Source organism: Sciurus vulgaris (assembly GCF_902686455.1).
Source record: "Sciurus vulgaris genome assembly, chromosome: 11".
NCBI classification, from domain to species: Eukaryota; Metazoa; Chordata; class Mammalia; order Rodentia; family Sciuridae; genus Sciurus; species Sciurus vulgaris.
Window position 1 is genome coordinate 30,044,459 of NC_136472.1, and position 24,395 is coordinate 30,068,853.

Here is a 24,395-nt window from a genome sequence, read left to right on the forward strand (position 1 = left end):
AATGTTTTCAGGGGGTAAAATTGGATATATTTCAGGAAATGTTGCTAATTATCTCCCAGTTTCAGGAAGTAGAGTTTTATGACTTTCATCAATTGATGACTGTAAGATAATATTCATGACAAACTGAAACCGGAAAGGAAGCTAACTTTTAGCAAAGATATCAGAAGATATCATGATGTTAGGTTTTGGAGCTTGTTTCTCATGCCTGAGATGGAGCAAAGTGGAATAAAATTCCCTGCCACAACATATTCAGTGAAGATGAAGAAATCCCTAGTTACAGTTTGATTGGGGCTTATGAGAATAATATTACATTCATTTTGTCTAATATATGAGCCTGAATAGAAGTAAAACTATGATACAGTTCCTCTGGGAGTCAGGGGATAGTAGGAAACACACTAGGGGTAGAGGCAGAGAGACTTCCTTGAATCCTTGGTTACCCCTCTTACTGATGTGTGACCTTAGTCATTCTATTTAATTTCTTTGAGCCTATATTTGTCCATCTATGAAATGGAACTGATTAAATGTTCCTCAGAGGTTTATTGTAAAGATTAAATTTTAATCCATGTATAATACCTCTTGCTCAAAAATCTAGGCCCACAGTCACATATGCAAAAATTAGAAATCAAAAAATTGTAGAAGTTGTTTTCTTGAAATCATCTTGTGATAGAAATTGCTCTATTGAATTTCATTTGGCAGAGAAATTTTATTGAGTTTTTTGAAGCTATTTATAGTCTTTGTCTCTGTCAATGTGAATATTAGTAGGTTTGGGGGCATAAATACAAATATGTCTGATAATTTGTGATGTCTTTATCTTTCTAGGGGTGTTAATGTACAATTTAATATCTTTCTAAAGTGAAAAAAATTTTGAGTTCTGGAATATGTGTGTCCATGAGAATATCTGATAGGGGATTTTAGTCCTATATTCCTTTCCTGCTCTCAGTGAATGAATATGAAAATATATATTTTTGTATTGGATTATTCTACTAAATGTTACAGGTAGTCATTTTTAGAAAATAGTCTTTAGATTTTTTTCTTTACTTTTTTTGAAGGGATATTTTCACATTTTATGAACTAAGGTTTGGCATCATAACCTGAGAATTGCATTGGAGTTTTTGACAAAGTCCCGATGATCTAGAATCCAAAGAGTTTTCAGGTAAGGTAAAAATATGCCAAACTCTAGTTTAGTTTGACTGCATTCTACATCAGTCAAAGTAGTTGTTAATACACATCTGTTAAGATTCTTTGAAATCCTAATAAATGTGCACAAATCTTCTGGTAATTTGACAGTAGATAGAGGAAGGAAATTTAATAGGTTCTCAGCTTCTATGAATATTCTTGGATTAAATATTTTTCTGAGAAAGTATAATTTTTCCAGGGCTTATTTAACAGACCTGACTGAACTTTTGTGATATAAAAAGACAAGTCACCATCAGGGAAATATAAATAAAAAACTACAATGAGATTCCTTGCCACCCCAGTGAGAATGGCTATTATGGAACAAATAGCAGATTAACAAATGCTGGTGAGAATGTAGAGAAAAAGAAACCCTTATACACTGTTGGTGGGAATGCGAATTAGTTCAGCCACTGTGGAAACCTGACTGGAGGTTCCTTCAAAAAGCAAAATTGCAGAAAGATCAGTAGAATAGAGGAAAAGGAAGGGGGGCGGAGGGGAGGAAAAGGGGAAGTACTGCGGACTGAATTAGACCAAATTATATTCCACACTTTTATAGTTATGTCAACTGAATCTTAGTGTTACGTATAACTCAGAAAAGAATTCATTAGAATAAAAGAACTCCATGTGACCCAACTATCTCACTCCTGGGTCTATATCTAAAGAAAATGAAGTCAGCATTGCAAAGAGTTACCTGAATAACCATGTTTATTGTGGCACTTTTCATAATAGCTAAGATATGGAACCAGCCTAGGGGCCCATCAACATAGGAATGGATAAAGAAACTACAAAAAAGAAACTATAGTATATACAGACATTCCATGGAGTATTATTCAGCCCTAAAGAAAAATAAAATCCTGTCATTCACAGCAAAATATGTGGAACTGGAGAACATTATGTTCAGTGAAATAAGCAGACATGAAAGACATGTGGAAACCAAAAAAGAAAAATAAATAGATAAATAAGTTGCCTGAAAGTCGAAGAGGGGTTACCAGGGCTTGACCGTGGAAGGAAGGGCAGATGGACATGATCAAGTCAAGGTGTAAACATATGTGGAACTATTGCAGTAAATCCCACTAATCTGTATGATAAAAATAAAAAATAAATAAACATTACTATTCTTACACGTTTAGCAATGAGTTTAAGCACTTACTATGGAGGCCTAAGCAAGCTGCAAATGTGTACACACAACCAAAGGTGACAGCAAGGTCCTACCCACGGTAGTGAGGCAGCTTGGGTCTGCTGCCAGGAGTGGAGGCCATTTGCTGAACTGTAACAAAACCAAATGATCAATTGCCTGAAATGCCTGTAGCCCATTTAAAACAAATTCCAGATTTAATTGAGCCCATATGAAATAGATCATACTGTACTGAATGTTTTTGTAGTTTAAGACTTGCAAGAAGCACTTCCAGCGTTACTCCATACACATGGTGAACAGACCAGTATAATTCACAAGCTACTAAAGAGAAATTATTTTGCAGGCTACATAGGAACTGGGTAAAAACTAAGGTAATTTATTTAATTATCCTTTGGAGGGCTCTCTATATTATTTTTATGAATGCAATAGAAACATTGAGAAGCCAAAGGAAAAAAAAATCACAAATTAACTTACACGAAAGTTGGCTTATTAATTTTCCTTTCATGTATAAATGTGTTTTATAGTGTTTAGAACAATGTAATTTCAGAAGCAGCACAAGTGTCTCGATTCACAAAAGGAAGCAAACAGAAATGGGATCAGAGAAAACACTCTGAGTCTTTGAAAGATGAGGGTTTTGGCAGATGAAGGTGCCTTGATTTTGTTCTCAGACCACGCAGGCAACATCCTCTTCCGAGGTAAGGAAGTGAATTTGGTTCAAAGCACTAGGTGGGTCTCAGGTAAAACTGGGAGGCAGATGAACATGCTTTAACACTTCTGCTCACTCACCTTTCCCTACCTGGGGAACACTTTCGCCTGTCCCTGTTGTTGTCCCTCTCCTTTGTGAAGCTCTCTCACCAAGGCGTGATGGAATTTGAATTGTTTTCTTAAACTACAGAATGGAAGGTCTTTTTGTGTTTAAAATGATTATAGACACGACAGAGCAGGAGGTTTCCAGGCAAGATAATCATCTCTGTAAACTCACCCCATGGACTTGCTAAGAACATGTCAGTTATGCCATAGAACTTTCTGAGCCCATCTTCTGGGGAAAATTTAGTAATAACTGGAAACTTGCACTTTTTTTCTTGCCTTCCACAATGAGTATTTTTTTTTTTAAATTTTTTCACAATGAGTCGGAGGAACCTTTTAAAAGTACAAATTGTATCATGTTCTTTTTCCTTTTTTAAACTGCTTGATGGATTTCCTTTATCCTCATAAGATGACCCAGAGTGGCAACGTGGTCTATAAGGCTCTGGGAGATTTGGACCTTGTGTACGTCTCTGCTGTCTGTGGTCCAGACATTTATTTATTTTCTTTGTTAGATATTTCTTTGTAGGACACATGAAGGCATGATTATATTCAAATGCAGAAATGGGCATCATGTTTTAATATAGTAGCATTTGCATCTGTTCATGTTTGCTTGGAATACACTTCACCTTTATTCTCCTGGCTTATTCATTCATTACTTATTTTTTTATTTGTTCTAATTAGCTATATGTGACAGTAGAATGCATTTTGACACATCATACGTGAATGGGTTATAAGTTCTCATTCTTCTGGTTGTTAACTCACATGTAATAATTGCACATATTCATGGGGTAGAGTGCGATATTTGAAACATGAATACATTGTGTGATGATCCAATCAGGGTAATTACCATTTCCATCTCCTTATCCTGTCTTCATATTGGTCTGTTTCAATTCTTTGAAAACTGCAGGTAGAGACTATATTTTGTTTACTGCTGTATTTCTAGTGCTTGGCACAGTACCATTACTAAGTATTTCTTAAGCGAGTGAATGAAAGAAGGAATGTTGCCATTCAAGTTACTCTTTGTAACCCATTTCTGTTATTATCACTCACTCCACAAATATTTAATGAATACTTATATTGTGTTAGGTATTGTGCTAGGTAATGCTAAAAATAGCTATGATGTATTACATCCAAGCTGTTGAGTAGGGTATGCTCCCAGAGTATGTTATAGTTTTAGATTTGGAGACCTAGATATCTAGAAATGGGTAGAGAGTACAGCCATAAAACTGCCTTTCTGCTGCTTATAGACTAGACAGAAGACAATCTCTAGGGAGGCAGAAATATTTTGAAAACAGAAGTGAAACATAATGTTTCTTTCCAAGAGGAAGAAATTAATGTCAATCATTAATTATGTTTGAAGAATGAAATGTGAAGAGACCCATATGTGTTTGATAGCATGATTGTCATTAGGGATGGGACCCAAGGCCCACCAACCCATTTCCTGTCCCTTGGCCTTTCCATTCTGGGCATATCCAGAAGGAGATCATGGAATGTTCCCAAAGACTGTTACAGGTTGGAAAGCATTAGATGCCTAACTGTCACTTTATAAATGCTAAAAGTGTTCAAAACTTCTTTGGCAATCAATGCCAGAATTACCATCTTTTCAAAGAGGAATTTGGATTTAGTAAGAGGAGAAATATTAGAAAGAAGCTGAGTTATAAATGATCCACTTCTACAAGGGGATTATCATTGAAGAGCAATTTAATGTTTCATTTGGATTAGAAGATTTGTATCTGTTGTATGACTTGATCCAAATTGGCTTTGAGGGAAAATTTTAATTCCTTCTATTTTTTGTTATTAATAGCATGGATATGCTAGAGATGTATATTTACAGGAGTGACAAGCATATATATTCATTCTTTAATTTGGTTCTTTATTTTTATTTTAAATGGTAATTCATGTGTTACTGTCTGAATATCCAGTTGATTTCTGTTAATAGTGCTACCAAATTTCCACAAAGTTGGTATCTTGGTCCATTTTATGTCACCATAATAGGAAACCTCAGATGGAGTAATTTATAAACAATAGAAGTTTATTTGGTTTATGGCCCTGAAGCCTGAGGAGTCCCAGAGCAGAGCTCTGGCATGTGAAGTCACTAGTCTGGATCAGCATAAGGGTCCCACCCTATGATTCATCTGATTCTAATTAGCTCTCGAAGGCACCACTTGGAGATACCATTGACATGTGAATCTGAGGATGAAGTTTCCAACCTAGAACTTTTGTGAGACATATTGAAACCATAGCAGTTGGTCATTCCCACTGGTACTGTGTCAGCCAGGCTTAAAACTACAATTTGGAAGCCGAATTTTAATATTTCTGGGAAGAGAAGTAGGATTTTAAGGCATGTCTGTGTTTTAGTTAGCCTCTAGTAAGGGATAAGTAGCCTAAAATAACTTTACAATAAATCATCTATTCTGTCTAATCCTTGAACTGTATGCAGCAATATCCTTCAATGAAGCCTTTGGCTAGTGAGTTTTCCAAAAACAAACCCAATTCCTCATCTGTGTCAAGGACTGTAATTTTCTACACCTTTTAGTCAATCTCAGATAATTTTAAATTACAGTTTTAGTTTTTGAAATCTTTCTCTCAGTTGAACTAGCTTCTGTTCAAATATTATTCTATCTCCACTCAACACATCAACAAATATTATCAGTCATGGAAATTATAGGTATGAAAAGCTCTTAGATTCTGTCTTGTTCCTTTTTTTGTTGTTGTTCCTGTTTTTTTTTTTTTTTTTTTTTTTTTTTTTAAGAGTGAAGATGTCTCTCATCATCTGTTATTACATCTATAGTTAAGTGCAAGCTTCAAGATGGCAATATTCTCCTTGGATCAAGTACACTCATTTCCTAGGAAATTCATCTGGAAAGTTGCTACATGTTAACTGAATTTCTAAACAGAGAAGTTTATTTGAAAACTTCTGCATAATATATCACTATTCTTTGAAATCCACAATGTGTATGAACAGGTTAGATTCTCTAAGTGTTAGAATAAAAAATTAGTTTTTTTCTTTCTTTGACCTAGGATTCCTGAACTGAGTTGACTTCTGAACACTTTCAGTAGAATACTGTTGAGTACATATTCTCTCAACAGTCATAAGTTGGTTTGAGATTTGCTCTTGGGGGTGAGGATGTAAGCCAGCCTATGATGTCTGTTACCCATGTTTAACCACTGTGCTTGGTTTGGCTGATCTGATAGCTTGGATAGACATCTCTTCTGCAATGCTTTTGGTGTAACCTTCTATTTCACTGAGAACAACCTCTGAGACAGAGAGAACATTTTCTTTGAAAAAGAATATCAAAGTGGTTCTCGTTTCTTACTAAAACCCAAATGATTATCTCTAGTTTTGGGGAACTTGAAACTTTGATTCTAAATTTTGTTTGCATGCTTGTCAGGGATGTGAAATTAGTGGTATCCTTGCTCTATAAAGTTCACTTTCTCAAGGAACAATAAAAGCACAGGGCAGGTTGATCCAGTGAAAACCAGAGAGTGGTCTGGACTGGGGGTCCATTAGCATATGAGCACTAGAGAAACTCTTTATGATAGGTTTGGATATATTCTTATGAATGTACAGCTTGGTTTAATAGTAGGCCAAATTGCATTTATGAAACACTCAATGAATTCAAAGCACACAGGATTCTGTTATGGTCATGTTTGCCTTCAATGTGTGTTCCTAGGCAACCCCCATCACTGCCTGTCTTTGTAATACATCCTGGTTTACCCTGGGTTTGTTTCCAACACCCCTTCCTCAGGACTCATGATTGCTCCAGGGTTATTTCTATAATTTCATGAAGAATCTTGAGTTAGAATGAGCTCTTCATAAGAGCCTCCACATCACGGGTTTGAGGTAATCCCTGAAAATCATCTTTGTTTGCATAGCTGAAATGCAGATGAGTCTAGTGCTACATCTTTCTGGTCGTAGGTGCTGCTTCCTCTTCCAGGAGAAAGTGGTTGGCCCCCACTTCATGCTCCTCAAAAAGCTTCTCAGAGAAATGGTTGACACCAGTGCCAGTAAAACCACTATAGAAGTGAAACAAACTAGTTTGGGTCTCTTGGAGGAAGTAGTTTTCACTGTCAGGTATGAGGAAGAATGGCTTTTCTGCAGGAAGGAGCTTAGATGGCATAAGGAAGATAAATAGCCCTGAATGAAAGGGTGAATAAAACTCTCGACAGTTTGAAATTCCTTTGGAGGAACCTGGGAGTTAAGCATTTTCTTTCTTCTCCTTTTATCTCTTGTCTGTCTCATATTTCAGTTTTATTGCCCCTCTTTCGCTGCCCATGGTGCTGAATTATGATGAGCCCCAGACTTAGTTTAACCTTAGCTATTTCCTGACCCATGCTTTCTTTAAGGTAGGGAATGACTCAGATTACTTCTTTCTCTGCAGTCATGACTATTATTAAATCTTTTGAAATAGTCACATCTAATTTCTTATTATGCTTCCCCCTCACACAATGTGCAATGTGTCTGGCAGGGAGAGAAGGGGCACCATCTTTGGACAAAATTACATCAAAGACTGGAGCAAGACCCAACAAGTGTACTTATTTAATTAGGAAAGTATGCTGGGATGGTTCAGAGCACCCATGGGTGGCCTTCTTCTCTGCAGAGATCAGTCTCTGTTGGATATGGTTTCCAATTCTGGTTCTCTAGTTTACTTAGCTATGTCGTCTAAAGGAAGTTACTTAAATTTAATTTCTCCTGCTCACCTGTCAGTTGAGAGAACAGCAATTCCCATATCACAGGGCTATTTTATTTTTCTTTTGGCACTGAGGATTGAACCCAGGGGTGTTTTACCACTGAGCAACATCCCCAGTCCTTTGTATTTTTTATTTTGGGACATGGTCTTGCTAAGTTGCTGAGACTGGCCTTGAACTTGCAATTCTCCTGGCTCAGGCTCCTGAGTCGCTGGGATTGCAGGGTTATTCTGAGGATAATGTGAGATTATAGAACAGCCATGCAGGCATGGTGGTGCATGGCTGTATTCCCAGTTACTAAGGTTGAGGCAGGAGGATCACAAGTTCAAGGCCAGCTTGGGCAACTAAGTGAAGCCTTATCCAAAAATAAAATTTAAAAAAAAAGAGTGGGGGTGTATGTAGGTCACTGGTACCTAGCAGGCTTGAGGCCCTGGGTTCAGTCCTTAGTACTACAAAAATGAAAAATAAAAAATAAAAAAGATCATGTACCTGCTCAATTAATACTGGTCTACTGAATTATTACTAGTTTCCTTCTAGAAATATAGATTTCTAGATTTTTTAAAAAATGTGCATTCGTTTTCCTGACATCATTTCAAATGATGGATCTCTAAGATTTGGATTTTCTAAAGAAAACATATACTAGCAGAGAAAGACACTTTATTTGAACAAAAGCCCTAGATTAGCTAGGTTAAGAGACCAAGTAGAAAATATTGAGTCATTTAAATAACAAACTAAATGACATCCATGTATTTTTAACAATGTGAGTCTAATTGAGACTGAATGGCCTTTCTGGTTGTTGGTGCCAGTATTGATGAAGATGGTGGTAAGAAACAGTCTTTCCAGTGACAGGGAGTTGAGATGGGGCTTGCAGCTTGAACTGAGCCTGGTTATGACATTTACATTCAATTTCTGTCTCTACTAATAATCTAGTTTCTGAATGATCTCAAGTTAGTAATAGGAATGCTGAATGAGGCAAGTTAAAGACTGAGTTTCACAGACTTGGGCAGATTGTGTGTGTGTGTGTGTGTGTGTGTGTGTGTGCGCACGTTGGGGTGATGTGAGGAGATGCTGTGCCCTCCCTCTGACATTCAGAGGTGATTAGTACTGCCAGGAGCCATAGTGCTGTGGTTAAGGGCTCCAACATTAGAATAGATGTACCTGGGTTCAAATCCCAGATCTACCATTAGTTTTGTCAAACATACTTAGAAGAAAACCAACTTAGGTTAAATTTAAGGATAAAGATATTTATTATCTCACACATCAATAAATACTGGGGCACAGCAGGCTGCAAGCTGAGTGTGTCAGGGCTCTTGGTCCACCTCTCTTGTAATCCTCTTGGTTCTGTCCATCTCAGGTGTTGGCTTAATATTCAAGTTGGTAGAAAGATGGCATCAGCCGGTCTAGGTACCACATCCAGGCATGAACACTCCAGAGGAAGAAGAAGAACCAGTTTTTTTTGGTACCATTTCTGTGAGAGTGATTACACTTTTTCTACAGGCAAACTTCCCCTCACTTTGCACTGACCAGAATAAACTTGCATGCCTATTTCTAAGCAAATCATGATAGGGGGACAAGAATGCTGTGATTAATTTTTACTAGAAAAGATATACTTTAGAATTTGGGGAAAAGGATCACACTTATTATTTTGAGCAGGGTGGACACCTGAACAAATATAATGCTCTATTAAGATGAAAGAAAGGATAGAGCATCCACAGTATGGACTGAAATTTGCTATTTCCTTTAAAAAGTATTTTTATTAATACGTTATAGCTACACATGACATCGGGGTTTGTTTTTATATCATCACATGTGCATGACATACACTTGGCTCCACTTGCCCTTGCCCTCCTCTGCTTCCTCCCCTTTCTCTTCCTATTCAATACTGATCTTCCTCCTACCTATTTTTTGCTCCCTTGAGCTTCAAATTTTCCCATCTGTGTAATGTGCAATCTTATTTAGAAAGGATTGAATGAAATCATAAAGGCAAACCACTCCATACAGAACCTATTACAGAGTAAACATTTAATAAAACAAAATACCTGGCAATTAACATGCCACACTTATTGACTGATTCAAAGCTCTTCCTTCTGTGGTTACATTTTTGAGAAGCTTTTTGAACTTGTCTTGACTTGCTAAGAAACCAGAATAATCTTGAGATTCTAAATGAGTATTTAAATGGTTCTGCTAGGGTAGGGGAGAGGCTTGAGTCCAGATAATAATGTCACCAAAGAGAAATTTTAGTCCAATTCTTAAAGAGACAGTTTCAATAAAAAAGTGAGAAAAAGGCTGTAAATGACAAATCCAAAGCCACCATCATACTTAGTGGGGAAAAACTGAAAGCAATTCCTTTAAGATCTGGAACAAGACAAGAATGTCTAGTGTCACCAGTCATGTTCAATATAGTACTCAATATTCTAGTCAAATTAATTAGGCAAGAGAAGGAAATAAAAGGGATAGAAGTAGGAAAGGAATAAATCAAACTGTTGCTGAAGAATGTGAATGTTTCTATATTTAGGTGATCCACCAAAGACTGCTAAAGACAATAAATAAATTCAGCAAAGTAGCTGGTTACAAGAAATCAACATACAAAAATTGGTAGCTTTTCTATATACAAATAATGAATCTGCTGAGAAATAAATTAGGAAAATAATCACAGTAACTTCAAAAAATCCATTACAATAACCTCAAAATAAAAACAAAAACTAAAAACAAACATAGGAATAAATCTAACAAAGGAGGTGAAAGACCTCTATAATGAAACTACAGAATATTGAAAAAGAAATTGAAGAAGACGACAGAAGATGGAAAGATCTTCCATGTTCATGGATAGGCAGAATTAATATTGTTAAAATGTTCATACTACCAAAATTTCTATATAGATTCAATTCAATCCCCATCAAAACACCCAATGATATTCTTAACAGAATTAGACAAAACAGTCCTAAAATTCATTTTAAAGAATAAAAGACCCAGAATAGTCTAAGCTTAAACAAATCTAAGCTTAAACAGCAATACTGGAAGCATCACAATACAATTTCAAATTACATTACAAAGACATAGTAACAAAAACTGCATGGATTTGGCATTGAAACAGATGCATAGTCCAATGGTACAGAATAGAGGCAAACCCACACATTTAGCCATCTGATCCTTGTCAAGGGTACTAAAAACATACATTGGAGAAAAGATAGTTTTTTAAACAAATGGGGCTGATTAAACTGGTTATCCATATGTAGAAGAATAGAGCTAGACCCTTATCTCTCACTCTGCACAAAAGTCAACTCAAAGTGGATCAAAGACCTCAGAATTAGACCAGAAACTATGCAACTCTTAGAAAAAACATAGGGTAGACACTCTAACATGTAGACCCAGGCAATAATGTCCTCAGTTTAACCCCTAAAGCTCAGTAGTTAATAAATGATGCTAGGAGTTAATAAATGGGACAACATCAAGTTAAAAAGCTTCTGCACAACAAACAAAAATGTGAAAAGAGAACCTGCAGAATGGGAGAAACCCTTTCTTAGCCAGTCTTCTGACAGAGGATTAATATTCAGAATATGTAAAAACTCAAAAAACACAGCATAACCCCGCCCATGCTCCAATTAATAAGTGGGAAAACGAACTAAAACGATACTTTCAAAAGAAGAAATACAAATGGTCAACAAATATATGAAAAATGTTCAACGTCTTTAGCAAATAGGGTAATGATAAAAAAAAAAAAAAAACTATACTGAGACTTCATCTCACTCCAGTCAGAAGGGAAGTCATCAGAAATATACACAATAAAAATGCTGGAGAGGATGGGGAGAAAAAGGAACATTTCTATGCCATTGGTAGGATTGTAAATTAGTATGATCACTATGGAAATCCATATGGAGGTTTCTCAAAAGATTAGGCATAGAACCACCATTCGACCCAGCTATACTCCTCTTTGGTATTTATCCTAAAGAATTAAAGTCCTCATACTGTAGTGATACACGCATATCCATGGTTATAACAGTGTAATTTACAATGGCCAAACTATGGAACCAGCCTAGTTATCCATCAACAGCTTAGTGGATAAAGAAAATATGATCTATATACACAACAGTGTTTTATTCAGTCATAAAGAAAAATGAAATTATGTCATTTGCTGGAAAATGGATGGAACATGGGAATGTCATGTTAAGCAAAACAAGCCAAACTCAGAAAGTCGGGGTTGTATGATTTCTCTCATGAATGGAAGCTAGAGAGGAAAAAGAAAAGGAAAAGTGGGTGGGAGGATCTCATGATGAGCCAAGGAGGTCAGTGGCACAGAGGAAAGGAACCAGGAGGAGACTGTCAGACTGGACCACTCCTTAGGGTGCTGTTCTCATAAGTCAATGTGTGTGAAGTCCCCAGGGCTGTGCAGCTGGTGCAGCTCTGTATGATGGCCCTTGATGCCAATGACTTCTAGAACAGATACAAACTTTGCACAGATGATAGCACTGAGGGCGGGATACTGGGTTTATGCTTATCAACTTCGCTCTCTTGTGCTTAATTATTCCATTATGAAGTGTGCCGAATGTAGATTCTTCCCTGCTTAATAAAAGGCAAAATGACTTACTCGTTACCATTTAATCCAGAACAATTTTTATCATCACATAATGGAGCCTATGATGTTTTAAAATTAACTACCTCTTGGAAGACTTGGAGAGTCTTATAATCCTGAAGTTAATTCTTGTTCTTTTCTTCAATAAGTAGGGCAAACAATTTTTTAACAGCTTGGCAGAATGTAGCATAGGTTTCTGAGACTAAAAATTCTGGCATAAGGCTGCCTGATTCAAATACCAGTTGCTTTACTGTCTGCAACTTTTGCTGTCAACGTATCACTTTCTTCTAAGAGTAAAATGGGGATAACTACGCAGCTGACTTCAGGGGATGTTTGAAAGTATAAATGAGTTAATAGATGAAAAGATCTTAGAATAGGGGCCAGGCAAAAGGAAGCACCCAGTGGGAGTTAGTTGTGATCATCATTAATGCACCTTCCTCTTTTGTGATTCTGGTACTTCTGGACATTTGATACAATTCATATTTTAGTACCAGTACGACCTCTTATATTCAACTGCATGCTTTTTTTCCAGTGGCAATTTCATGTCTGTTTTCTCCTTCATCCTTGCAGCAACCTGTCAGCTAGATAAAACAGAAATAATTATCTGCTCCTCTATTATAGTAATTAGTTAACTCTACAGCACTTCTCCGCCTCCTCTACCAGATGGAAAACTCCCATGAGTGCAGTGTGTAAGTCAGGAATAGAATTGGCTGAGGGTAATACATACCTAAGTAACAGTAGCTTAAGCCATAATGACATGTGTATTATATGGTAAAAAGTTCTGAGGTAACAGTCAATGGCTCGATAATAGTATTAAGGATCTGTGGTTTTCCATCACCATAAGTGGTTTGATGATCTTCCTTGTGTTTGTAACCTTTGTGGTTATAAGATAGCTGCCACAGTTCCAGGCACTGTGGCCCTAGCAACCTGCAGGAAGGGAAGCAGCATGGGGGGAAAGGATCTCCTTTTAATATTGAAAGGAATTTGTTCCTGAATCCCATTAGATGTTTCCTTATGCCTTTTTGCCCAGAACTGAGCCATATGACCATTTCCAGTTGCAAGGGAGGCTGGAAAAGAGACTGTATGGCAAAGGGGAAAGGAATGGTCATGACTGACTTGGAACAATCCTCATTTCTCTCTTAGAGCAAAATGGAAGATATTAGGTACATGGTCTCTCTCTCTCTCTCTCTTTCTCTCTCTCTCTCTCTCTCGTGCGTGCGCGTGTGCATGTGTGTGTGGGTGTGTAAATAAATCTAGGAAAACCATGAGGTAGAAGGCACAACGTCTACAGATGGAAATGGAAACTAATACTAATTATGGGCAAGGATTGTGCCTGAGCCATTTAAAAAACATATGAGCCTGACACAAAAAACAAAGGGGCCAAAAATATGCAATGGAGAAAAGATAGCCTCTTCAACAAATGGTGCTGGGAAAACTGGAAATCCATATGCAACAGAATGAAATTAAACCCCTATCTCTCACCCTGCACAAAACTCAACTCAAAATGGATCAAGGACCTCAGAATCAGACCAGAGACCCTGCATCTTATAGAAGAAAAAGTAGGTCCAAACCTTCAACTTGTTGGCTTAGGATCAGACTTCCTTAACAGGACTCCCATAGCACAAGAAATAAAAGCAAGAATCAACAACTGGGATAGATTCAAACTAAAAAGCTTTCTCTCAGCAAAGGAAACTATCAGTAATGTTAACAGAGAGCCTACAGAGTGGGAGAATATCTTTGCCACTCATACTTCAGATAGAGCGCTAATTTCCAGAATCTATAAAGAACTCAAAAAACTGTACACCAAGAATACAAATAATCCAATTGACAAATGGGCTAAGGAAGTGAACAGACACTTCACAGAAGAAGATGTACAAGCAATCAACAGATATATGAAAAAATGTTCAACATCTGTAGTAATAAGAGAAATGCAAATCAAAACTACCCTAAGATTTCATCTCACCCCAATTAGAATGGCGATTATCAAGAACACAAGCAACAATAGGTGTTGGAGAGGATGTGGGGAAAAGGTACACTCATACATTGCTGGTGGGGTTGCAAATTAGTGCAGCCACTCTGGAAAGCAGTATGGAGATTCCTCAGAAAGCTTGGAATGGAACCACCATTTGGCCCAGCTATCCCACTCCTTGGCCTATACCCAAAGGACTTAAAATCATCATACTACAGAGATACAGCCACATCAATGTTCTAGCTGCTCAATTCACCATAGCCAGATTGTGAAACCAACCTAGATACCCTTCAGTTGATGAGTGGATAAAGAAACTGTGGCATATATATACAATGGAATATTACTCTGCCATGAAGAATGATAAAATTATGGCATTTGCAGGCAAATGGATGAAACTGGAGAATATCATGCTAAGTGAGATAAGCCAATCTCAAAAAACTAAAGGACGAATGATCTCGCTGATAAGCAGATGAGGACATATAATGGGGGGTGGGAGGGGTTAGTGTTAGGGTTAGGCTTAGGTTTAGGGTTAGGGATAAGGAGGGTGGTAAGAATGGAGGAAGGAAGGACTGTATAGAGGGAAAAGAAGGGTGAGAGGGGTGGGAGGGGTGGGGGAAGGGAAAAAATAACAGAATGAATCAAACAACATGCCCTATGTAAATTTATGATTACACAAATGGTATGCCTTGACTCTATGTACAAATAGAGAAACAACATGTATCCCATTTGTTTACAATAATAAAAAAAACTAGAATAAAAAAATAGAATAAAAAAAATCTACAAACATTAGAGTGAAACCCTTTGAAAGATGAACTGAGGCTCAAAAAGCAGAAACTGTGTGGTTTTTCCCAGTTAGGAAAGTGTATAGAACTAAAACTCACCTGTGCTTTTTTTTTTTTCTTTTTTTGGCAGCAACAATAATGATTTATTGAGCATTTACTAGCTCCTAAACATTTGCTAAACACTTTACATACACAGTACTCACAATGGCCCCAGGAAATCACAATAGATATATTTGTTTTTAAGTTTTGGATTGAAAATTTGTCAAATAGAAAGCTTTTTTCTACTCTACAAAAAGCTCAACATTTCAATTCATATAATTAACCCTAAATTTATACAACTGTTGTCTTATAATACACACATACTGATAAATGACTAGTCTCAAAGCTGTTTTCAATGTTTAAAGATAAAATTAAGTTGTTTTGCTTTCACAACAGAACATCCTTCAGTGCTACAAAAAGAATCTGTTAGGGATCTTTGAAATAGAAACCTATTTAAGTCCATTCTGAATCCAGGCTTACTGAGCTGCTTTGCAGGGGGGAAAATGTCATACATACACAAAGCAATACTCTACTGAAACACATAACACTGACCGACTCCCACAAATATTGATTACTTACTATTTGTCAAACACTAGTAGAGTATTACATGCTAAAAAAGTTAGATGTAGCATGACTCCCTTTTGTGTAACCATGATTCTTGGAGTTCCAGATAACTTTTAAAAATGCAGACCAGGTTGATTAAGGAGACTTAAAAGTTCTCCTAACTCTCAGTAGAACACCTTGGGAACTAGAATATTGGTTTGTCCTACCCAATTCTCAAGAGTACATTATAAAAATGTTTACATTCACTATTGAGAAAACTCCCACATCCACTGCAATATCTTAAAAAATCTTGCTTAATTCCAGCAAACTACCATTACCATAAAACCCCGGAGTATTATCAAGAGCAATAAGCCCACCACTATATCCATCACCCTCGATTCCAAAGATGTTTGTCCTGGAAACTTTCCTATCTTATCTTTGTAAGCTCTTAGCATCTTGTGACATTCAGCATGACACCTTGGTACCAAGTATACTAATTACCCAGCATCAATAGTTCAGACAAATAGCAACAATCTCTGTACTTCACACCAAATAGGGAAAAGGTGACAAACGTTCGAAGACAACTGGAAGTGTAGGTTATCACCAAGGTCTATGTTTAAGAGATAAAACATGCAAGCTGAACAGAAGGCTATAACATGGACTAATCCTGGAGAAACATGGGGAAGAAATAAACTGCTTAGCAGGGAACAGTTCTCTCATTTTATAATGGAATCCACTGATAACATTTATTTGTAGTTACTTTTATGAGAGATGATATTCAAGTGAAATTAAAGTGCTTCAAGCAAAATTTAGCAATTCCTGTAAGGCTTCCTGCTGTTCATCATCAAGTTGGGATATACATTCCAACCATAATTCTTCAGATGTTTGAACCTGATGAACAACATTAGCCAAGCGTTTGGCACAAGGATCTTCATAGTTAATAGTCTCATTAATTTTTCCTTCTGCAACATTTCAATTCATATAATTAACCCTAAATTTATACAACTGTTTTCTTATAATACACACATACTGATAAATAATACTGATTATTTTGGGGTGACTAGAATTATTTGGACCAATTGCAACTGGGTGGTTACTTTCAATTAAGTCACAGAGAAAACTCAAAGTCTGAATAGCTTCCTTTTTATCTTCATGCAGTAGAAGCCATGAGAACCAGTGTGGAAGAACTTCATCTACATTTACACAGTTAGGCTTAAACTTCAAAATCTTCCCTATTGCTGAGATACAGTTCTCTGTAGCAATGACATTTTTTTTGGTTTTGGAATTTGCACACTTAATAACTTTTACTAGTAGTGGAACGGCTTCTGAACATAAAGAATGATAATCATCTCCACCAAACTGTGCCATAATGCCCAGACCATAAGCAGCAGCTTGCCTGACTTCAGGGTTGTTATCTTCCATATTTAGTAGCATTGGCCACTGAAAATATTCCACATATTTAAATGAGGTTGGGCTGCAGTGCTCTATGATATCATCAAATATGCAGAATCCCCACTGTCTGTCTGGCCATGGTCTACTTGAACATATTAGATTTACAATTAAGGGAAGCAGCTGTTCAAACCATGGTAAAATCTTTTCCTTATAAGTACTAAATAATGAGTTCAAAATATCTGATACTTTGGTCAGAATATAAACATCACATTCATCCTCATCTTGCAGAGACATCTCAACCTGTTGGTCATAGTTTTCTTCTTGTCTTTTAACCTGCCGTAATTCTTGGTTTTTAAAATGTCCTTCAGGTTTTGCTTTCAGTATTCCTCCCAATTCTTCCGAATGTTCATCATTAAGGCAACCATCTCCCATTACCTCAATGGACTTTGCAAAAGTATTCATTATTTCTGAGAGTACATCAGTATCTGGTTCAGTTCCTATAGCCTTAATTAAGGGGTCACATATGAACTGCCACATCTGTGAAAGATACTCTGGGCCACGAATTCTTGAACATTCCAGGAGAAATGGCATGGACTCTGCAGCTGCCACTCTAACATTGTCACGGAAATAAAATTTCAGTAAGGGAACCACTAATTTCACAACTTGTTCCGTATATTCCACAAATTCTTCTCTTAACTCCTTAGCATAGTAAACCAACATCTGGCAAGCAGTTGCTTTTGCTTCAAGTCCTGAAGTTTTAATTCCAAATCTTTGCTGGTCTCCAAGATTTACAAATTGCCATCCATCATCATCACTCATATTCTCCACATCTTGTGTGTCTAAGAGAGTGACAACAGTTTTAGCTGAAGCAGTATTAATAAGAGGCTCAATAACTAGTGGAAGGTACTGTTGGAAATCTTTTCCAAGAATTTTACGCATTCTAGCCCAAGCCGAAACCATGTAAGAGGTCTGAGGGTCATCATCTTCCATGTTATTCAAGTCTGATTGTGTCTTCAGCAATAGCTGCATCACATTTGATGCATCTTGCATAAATTTTTCCTTTCCAGCAGCAAGACCAACGTGGTTAATGCACTCAATAGTTTTTCATCTCAGAAGCTTGAGTTCCTTCTGAACAGCAAGTTCAACAATATGCTTTAATGAGGGCATAAACATATCATAATACGGAATGAATTTTTCTTCTATTATATCTACAACTGAGGCAATGATTGTCACAAGCTGTTCCAAAGCCAACTTAGTTCCATTCCGAATCAACTCTTGAAGTTTAATCACCAAGATGGAATGTAGATTTTTCACCATACTATCCAAATAGAGAACTAGCAATGATTTGGGGCAGTCTTCAATAAAAATAATAAGAGCAGAAGCTGCTTGAGATTGTACACACTGATTACCTTGAGTTTCCATGGTACGCAACAAAGCTGCAATCACTGTTTCATGGAATTTCTTTTGGAAACTAGGTGCAAAATCTGTAGCCATCTGTTCAAGTGTAGTACAGGCTGCAGCTCTCACCCTTGGATGAGGATCTTGGGATATTTCCATAGATTTCCTCTGCCTGCCTCCGCACCATACAGCTTGGATTGATCAAGTTCTTCAGAAGCTGATAGAACTCTTGCTTTTCCGACACGGTCGCCGGCACCCCTGCAGACCTGGCAGCTGCCATCGTGCCCTGTCAAAGCTACTGCGCTAACTTTTGATTTAGAGTTCTTCCTATTAGGAAAGCCACACTCTGTTTTTGTTTTTAAATTTCTTTGGAAAAGTTTATGCAACATATTTTCTATTTTTTTCAGGAGAGAGGGTTTTTTCTTCTTCTTTCTCTTATGGAATGGCTCCATTTTCACAAGATAGGTGTTTCTCCTTGGATTTAGGTAAGGGACAGCACATTTAATGTTTTCTCTTGTAAGGTTCAAGCAACCATGATCCTTTGGGAATGACACACAGTTGCGGGGCAGGATTACTGGCATGTCATAGACTGCGATTCAAAGCCACACTGACTGACCTGGCTTGTTTCACCCACGTACTAGGGTGATTAAATATGAAGTATGGACACCTTGAAACTTAACGGATGAATACCAAGACCCACTGCATGCCAGTCCCAGTGCCAATGCTTTAAGATAGAATTCAGATACTATCTTCATTTTTCCCGTAAGAAAACGGAGGCTAATAGAAGTTGCCATTTGCTCAGGTTCATAGAACTATAAAGTGACTGTGCTGGGATTCAAATTAGGCTAAGTCGGACTTCAAAACGTGTGCTTTCTGGCTGGGGTTGTAGCTCAGTGGTACAGCGCTTGCCCAATGTGTGTGAGGCACTGGGTTCGATCCTCAGCACCACACAAAAATTAATAAATAAAGGTTAAAAGAAGATATTTCTTTAAATGTTTAAAAAACAAAAAGCATGTGCTCTCCACATTGCCTCAACTCCTGCCCTGTGTTCCGCAGTACAATGATCAGACTTTCATGAGTGCCTACTATGTTCTAAGAAGCCCTGAGGGATATAAAATGTAATGTTTTGCTTCTAGGTCATTTGGGAATTAGCATTTTAATATTTTCCATGAGAAAGAGGTTTATGTGCTTTTGAATCTGGTGAGTTTCTTGTAACAATTCTTCATTATCATTATCCTCATGTCAATTCAGGTTGACTTTCTTGGAACTCCAATGTAAGCCTTTAGAAACCATTGTATGGTATTTTGAATTTTTCCACATTAACATAAAGAAGTAAAACATACATTATGAGTTGTTTAAAGATTCCAGCAGCTATTATACATAATAATGTGCACTGAAGTTAATTCTGAAGCGTATCCGTAGCTCATTTTATTTTATGCCACTGCACCTTGTTTATAGTATAGTGTATTTATGGGTTAGAATACCTTTAAATATTCTGGTCTTATGTAGCTGTTTATTCCTTTCCTGATAAAATTTTAAAATGACATTTAATGTTTTAAGAAACATTATACTTGAGGTGCAAAGCTGTTTTATTATTTTTGTTACAAGTTAACTTTTCTCATCATCATTAATATCATACTGACTAGTAGTTTGAATGAGCAAAGTGTGAAGTTAAATTTTAAAACTTTACAGGTTTCTAACACTGTAATAGCAATATCAAGGGACTAATGATCATCTAACATATAATAATTAGTTTTTTATGTTATGATTCCAGTGTGATACCTTTTCATATACTGAAGTGTTTCTCTTAGGGGATAACTCTCCATAGGTTTCTTCTGTTTTGGAAAATTTTTATGAGTAAGGCATTAGTTGCCTTTGTCCTAGTTTATCTTTTTCCAAGAATGCTTATATTGTACTGTGAAGAGCCTGGGAAGACAGATGTGGTGTCTCCCTCTGGAGTAAAGGGCTCATGTGCTTATAGCCCTGGGAAACAGAGGTAGTATCCAGAATATCCAGTAATACCGTGCTACTTCCCACTGCAAAGACTTAGGTTCCGTAAGCTCAGTGTTATTCTCCTGTGATATAGTCCTCTTTATTGCCCTGTGGGAATTGGGTTTGGAGAACTTGTACAGTGTGTGTGTGTGTGTGTGTGTGTGTGTGTGTGTGTGTGCATGTGCATGCCTGTACACTGAGAATTGAACCCAGAGGTGCTTTACAACTAAGCTATATTCCCAGTCCTTTCCATTTTTTATTTTGAGACAGGGTGCCACTAAGTGGCTCAGGGTCTTGGCTTAGTTGCTGAGGCTGGCCTCAAACTTGTGATCCTCCTGCCTCAGCCTCCCAAGTCTCCAGAATTACAGACATATACCACTGTACCCAGCAAAACTGGCTACTGCTATTGCCATGAATGATAAAGTCCCTTGTTGCTGACCCAGAACTTCATGTCCTTTGTCAGCAAACATGAAATGATGGCAATCTGCCTGCTGACTTAACATAGGTGGCATCTCAGACACTTCATAGCTTTTGACAATACCCAAACTAAACTCTTTTGGATTTTTTATCTATATTATCAATTTTAAGATAAGCTGTTATTTTTTTTAAGGAGGATTTATCCTTCAGAAAATTTTAGAGGTTATTATGCAAGAAGCCACCAAAAAAGGATACATTTTTATCATAGTCACATAAGGTATTTTTCCCCCCAAGGGGTGCTCTCTTTTAAAAAAATTGTTCTAATTAGTTGTACATGACAGTAGAATGCATTTATGAATTTTGATAAATCATACATAAATGGAGTATAAGTTCTCATTTTTCTGAATGTACATATTGTAGGATCACATTGGTCATGTAGTCATATATATGCATGAGGTAATAATGTGTTTCTCTCTACTGTCCTTCATACCCCCCATACCCCTTCCCTTTCCTTCACACCCCTCTACCTAAAATAAAGTAATTCTATTCTTCTCTAGAACCCCTCCCCCCCTACACAACTTATTGTGAATTAGCATACACATGTCAGAGAAAACATATGGTCTTTGTTTTTCTTTTTTTTTTTTTTTTTTTTTTTGGCTTATTTCACTTAGCCTGATATTCTCCAACACCATCTAGTTATCAGCAAATACCATAATTTCATTCTTTACAGCTGAGTAATATTCCCTTGTGTATATATACCACAATTTCTTTATCCATTCATCTGTTGAAGGACACCAAGGTTGGTTCCATAGTTTGACTCTTGTGTGAGTTGTGCGGCTATAAACATTGATGTGGCTGCATCACTGTAGTATGCTGATTTTAAATCCTTTGGGTATAAACTGAGGTGTGGAATAGCTGGGTCAGATGGTGATTCCATTCCAAGTTTTCTTAGGAATCTCCATACTGCTTTCCAGAGTGGTTGCACCAATTTTCAGTCCCACCAGCAATGGATGAATGTACCTTTTCACAATAAGGTTTTAAAAATAAAATAATATAGACATGAGAAATAAAGTTGAATTCTGCTCTGTGCTTTTTTCAGAACTCCTCTTTCCTTCCCTTCTTGGAGGCAATCGCTATCATGATTTTGGTGTCAAAAATCACTAATTTGTTTCATAGCATATGGTTTTCTAACAGTCTTTGCTCTCTCAGCATTATTTTTAGGTGCATTCTTTTTGATAAATGATGATCCATTAATTATCATTCGTTTGTTAATTTTCTTTGCTCCATTACATGAATGTAGCACATTTTATTCATCTAGACACTAGTGACGAGACAATCTGTTTCCAGTAACTTGATGTTACAAGTAATGCTGTGATGAACATCATTGTGCCTTGGCACAGTGTGGACGAGTTTCTCCAGAACAACTAATAGAATGTGGCAGGATTGACACTGTGCCAGTCTGAGCCCAAGGAAGCAAGACAAGCTCTATTTTTATTCTTTGGAGGAAGCCAGCTACTATGTAAGAGATCCAACTACTTGGAGACTGCCATGCTGTGAGGAAGTACAAGCTAGCCATGTGGAGAGGCCATGGTGGGTGTAGGGAGAGAGGGAGTGAGAGAGAGAGGATCCCCCTACTGTTCCAGTCTCACTTGCTAAAGTGCCAGACACAGGAGTGAAGGAGCCATCTTGGACATCCCAGTCACAGCAAATGTCACTGGAGCATGACAAGCTGTCCCCGCTGGGCCCTGCCAAAACTGCCGAATCAAAAGCAAAGGAATGATGATTGTTTTGAGTCACTAAGTTTAGATAATTGAAACCCTCATTTTCTTGTAGTTCTTTTTCTTTTCGTATTGGTTAGAAAGTAATGTCTATATACCATGAATCCCAAATATCAGTGTTTTACTGAGGAATTTCAAGTCATCAAGATGTAAGCCCAAATGATTTTACTTTATTCCATTAACTGTTACCCATTGTAATATATTGAAAGCTCTTTTTCCATGGGGACAGCATCCGAGCCTTTGGACTATTTTTCAGCCACGCTCGTCATTTTTAGAATGAAGTCGCTACCTTTTCTGGGATGCATACTTGCATATTTCAAACCTAAATCTCTTATTTAACTGAAGAATCCTCTAGATCTCTTTTCTGAATAGGTGAGACTAAATAGGTGCAACTCGAGGAGTTTGGAGTGATATATATGCATGCATGTGAGACATTGTCTCATTTCACATTCCGCAGGATTTGGGGGCAGGAAAGAGGGATAAAGGAGGCAGATTCTGCCCTGCTGCACTGCTCCTAAGGTGTTGAAGCTTAGTTCTTTCCTTTGGTCACCTCTAAATGGTGTTTAGGGTTGATGTCTATTGGCTGCCTGGGGCAGGTAGTGGCTCCAACAGTTTCAGCTGATAATAGCCTCATCTCAAGCAGTTTCTGCAGGCACTGGGTGTGCCTTCCATTGACCCTCAGTTGACAGCTTTGCTGAACATTCGTTGGATACGCGTGCTTCTTTGTCTCTTGATCTAACCATGACCAGCAGGACCGTAGTCCCAAGAAACCTGGATTCAAGGTGGGATGGGAGAATCTGAACTTCTCTTTGCTCACTGTCCTCATCATGTTGTCCCTTCTGGTCCTTTCCTCCCCCTCTCCAACACTGTGAAGCAGGCCATTCACAAGCAAAAGGCAGCTTATCAGAGCGTTAGGAGGAATGGAGGCACCAGGTTGATAATACACCTGTCAGCCAGCTCTGAAGGGAACGATTAGCCCAGGCAGCTGGGAGTTTCTCATCTTGAAGGTGCAGTTTTTGGACCTGTTTTTCTTGGCCAGGCTGTGGCTTTCTTAAAAGCATCCTATCTTACAATGAGTTCTTTTTCTTAAAAGCATCCTATCTTATAATGAGTTCTTTGTCATTATATATGTTGTAAAGATCTATTAGCAATCCGTTGATTGGCTTTGATTGTGTTTGTTGTGGGTTTGTTTTTTCAGAAGTTTTAGTTTCCATGTAATCAAGTTTGTGTTATCTAAGATCATATTTGTCCCTATTTTAAAATTATAAAGACATCCTCCTGTATTTTTTCTCTAATAGCTGCAAAATTATGCTTTCTGAAATTTCAGTGTTCTACATATTCTGGAACTTATAAAAATTTACATATGATCTGATAAAAGGTATATCGTTTATTTTTATAGAAAGCCAAGAATGAATAGTCTATCCTTTCCCCAGGAATCAGAAATACCAGTTGTGCCTTATATAAAGTTTCCATATGGGCAAAGTTCTGTTTCTGGCATCTTTATTCTGTTACATCAAGATATATAAAGGCATAGAAACTAAGAGAGTATAGTTTTGCTATATTGTTACTCTTTGAAGCAAAACTATACTATCTCAATTACTATGCATTTATAAATCTTATTATCTAGTAAGGCAAGTCCTTATCCTTCCTTCTTTCTCCCCAGAATTATCTTGTCTTTCTTGGTCCTTTACTCTTTACTCTTGTGTAT

At 37.3% G+C, this 24,395-nt stretch overlaps 1 pseudogene across 1 annotated transcript; it reads right to left on the reverse strand.

The window, feature by feature from the left end:
* Positions 1-15,298: 15,298 nt before the first annotated feature.
* LOC306639311 (ran-binding protein 6-like) lies at positions 15,299-18,780 on the reverse strand (annotated as a pseudogene). Its single transcript has 2 exons — positions 16,733-18,780; positions 15,299-16,672 (listed from the first exon to the last, which is right to left on the reverse strand). The product of its transcript is annotated as a ran-binding protein 6-like (transcript).
* Between the last annotated feature and the right edge of the window lie 5,615 nt (positions 18,781-24,395).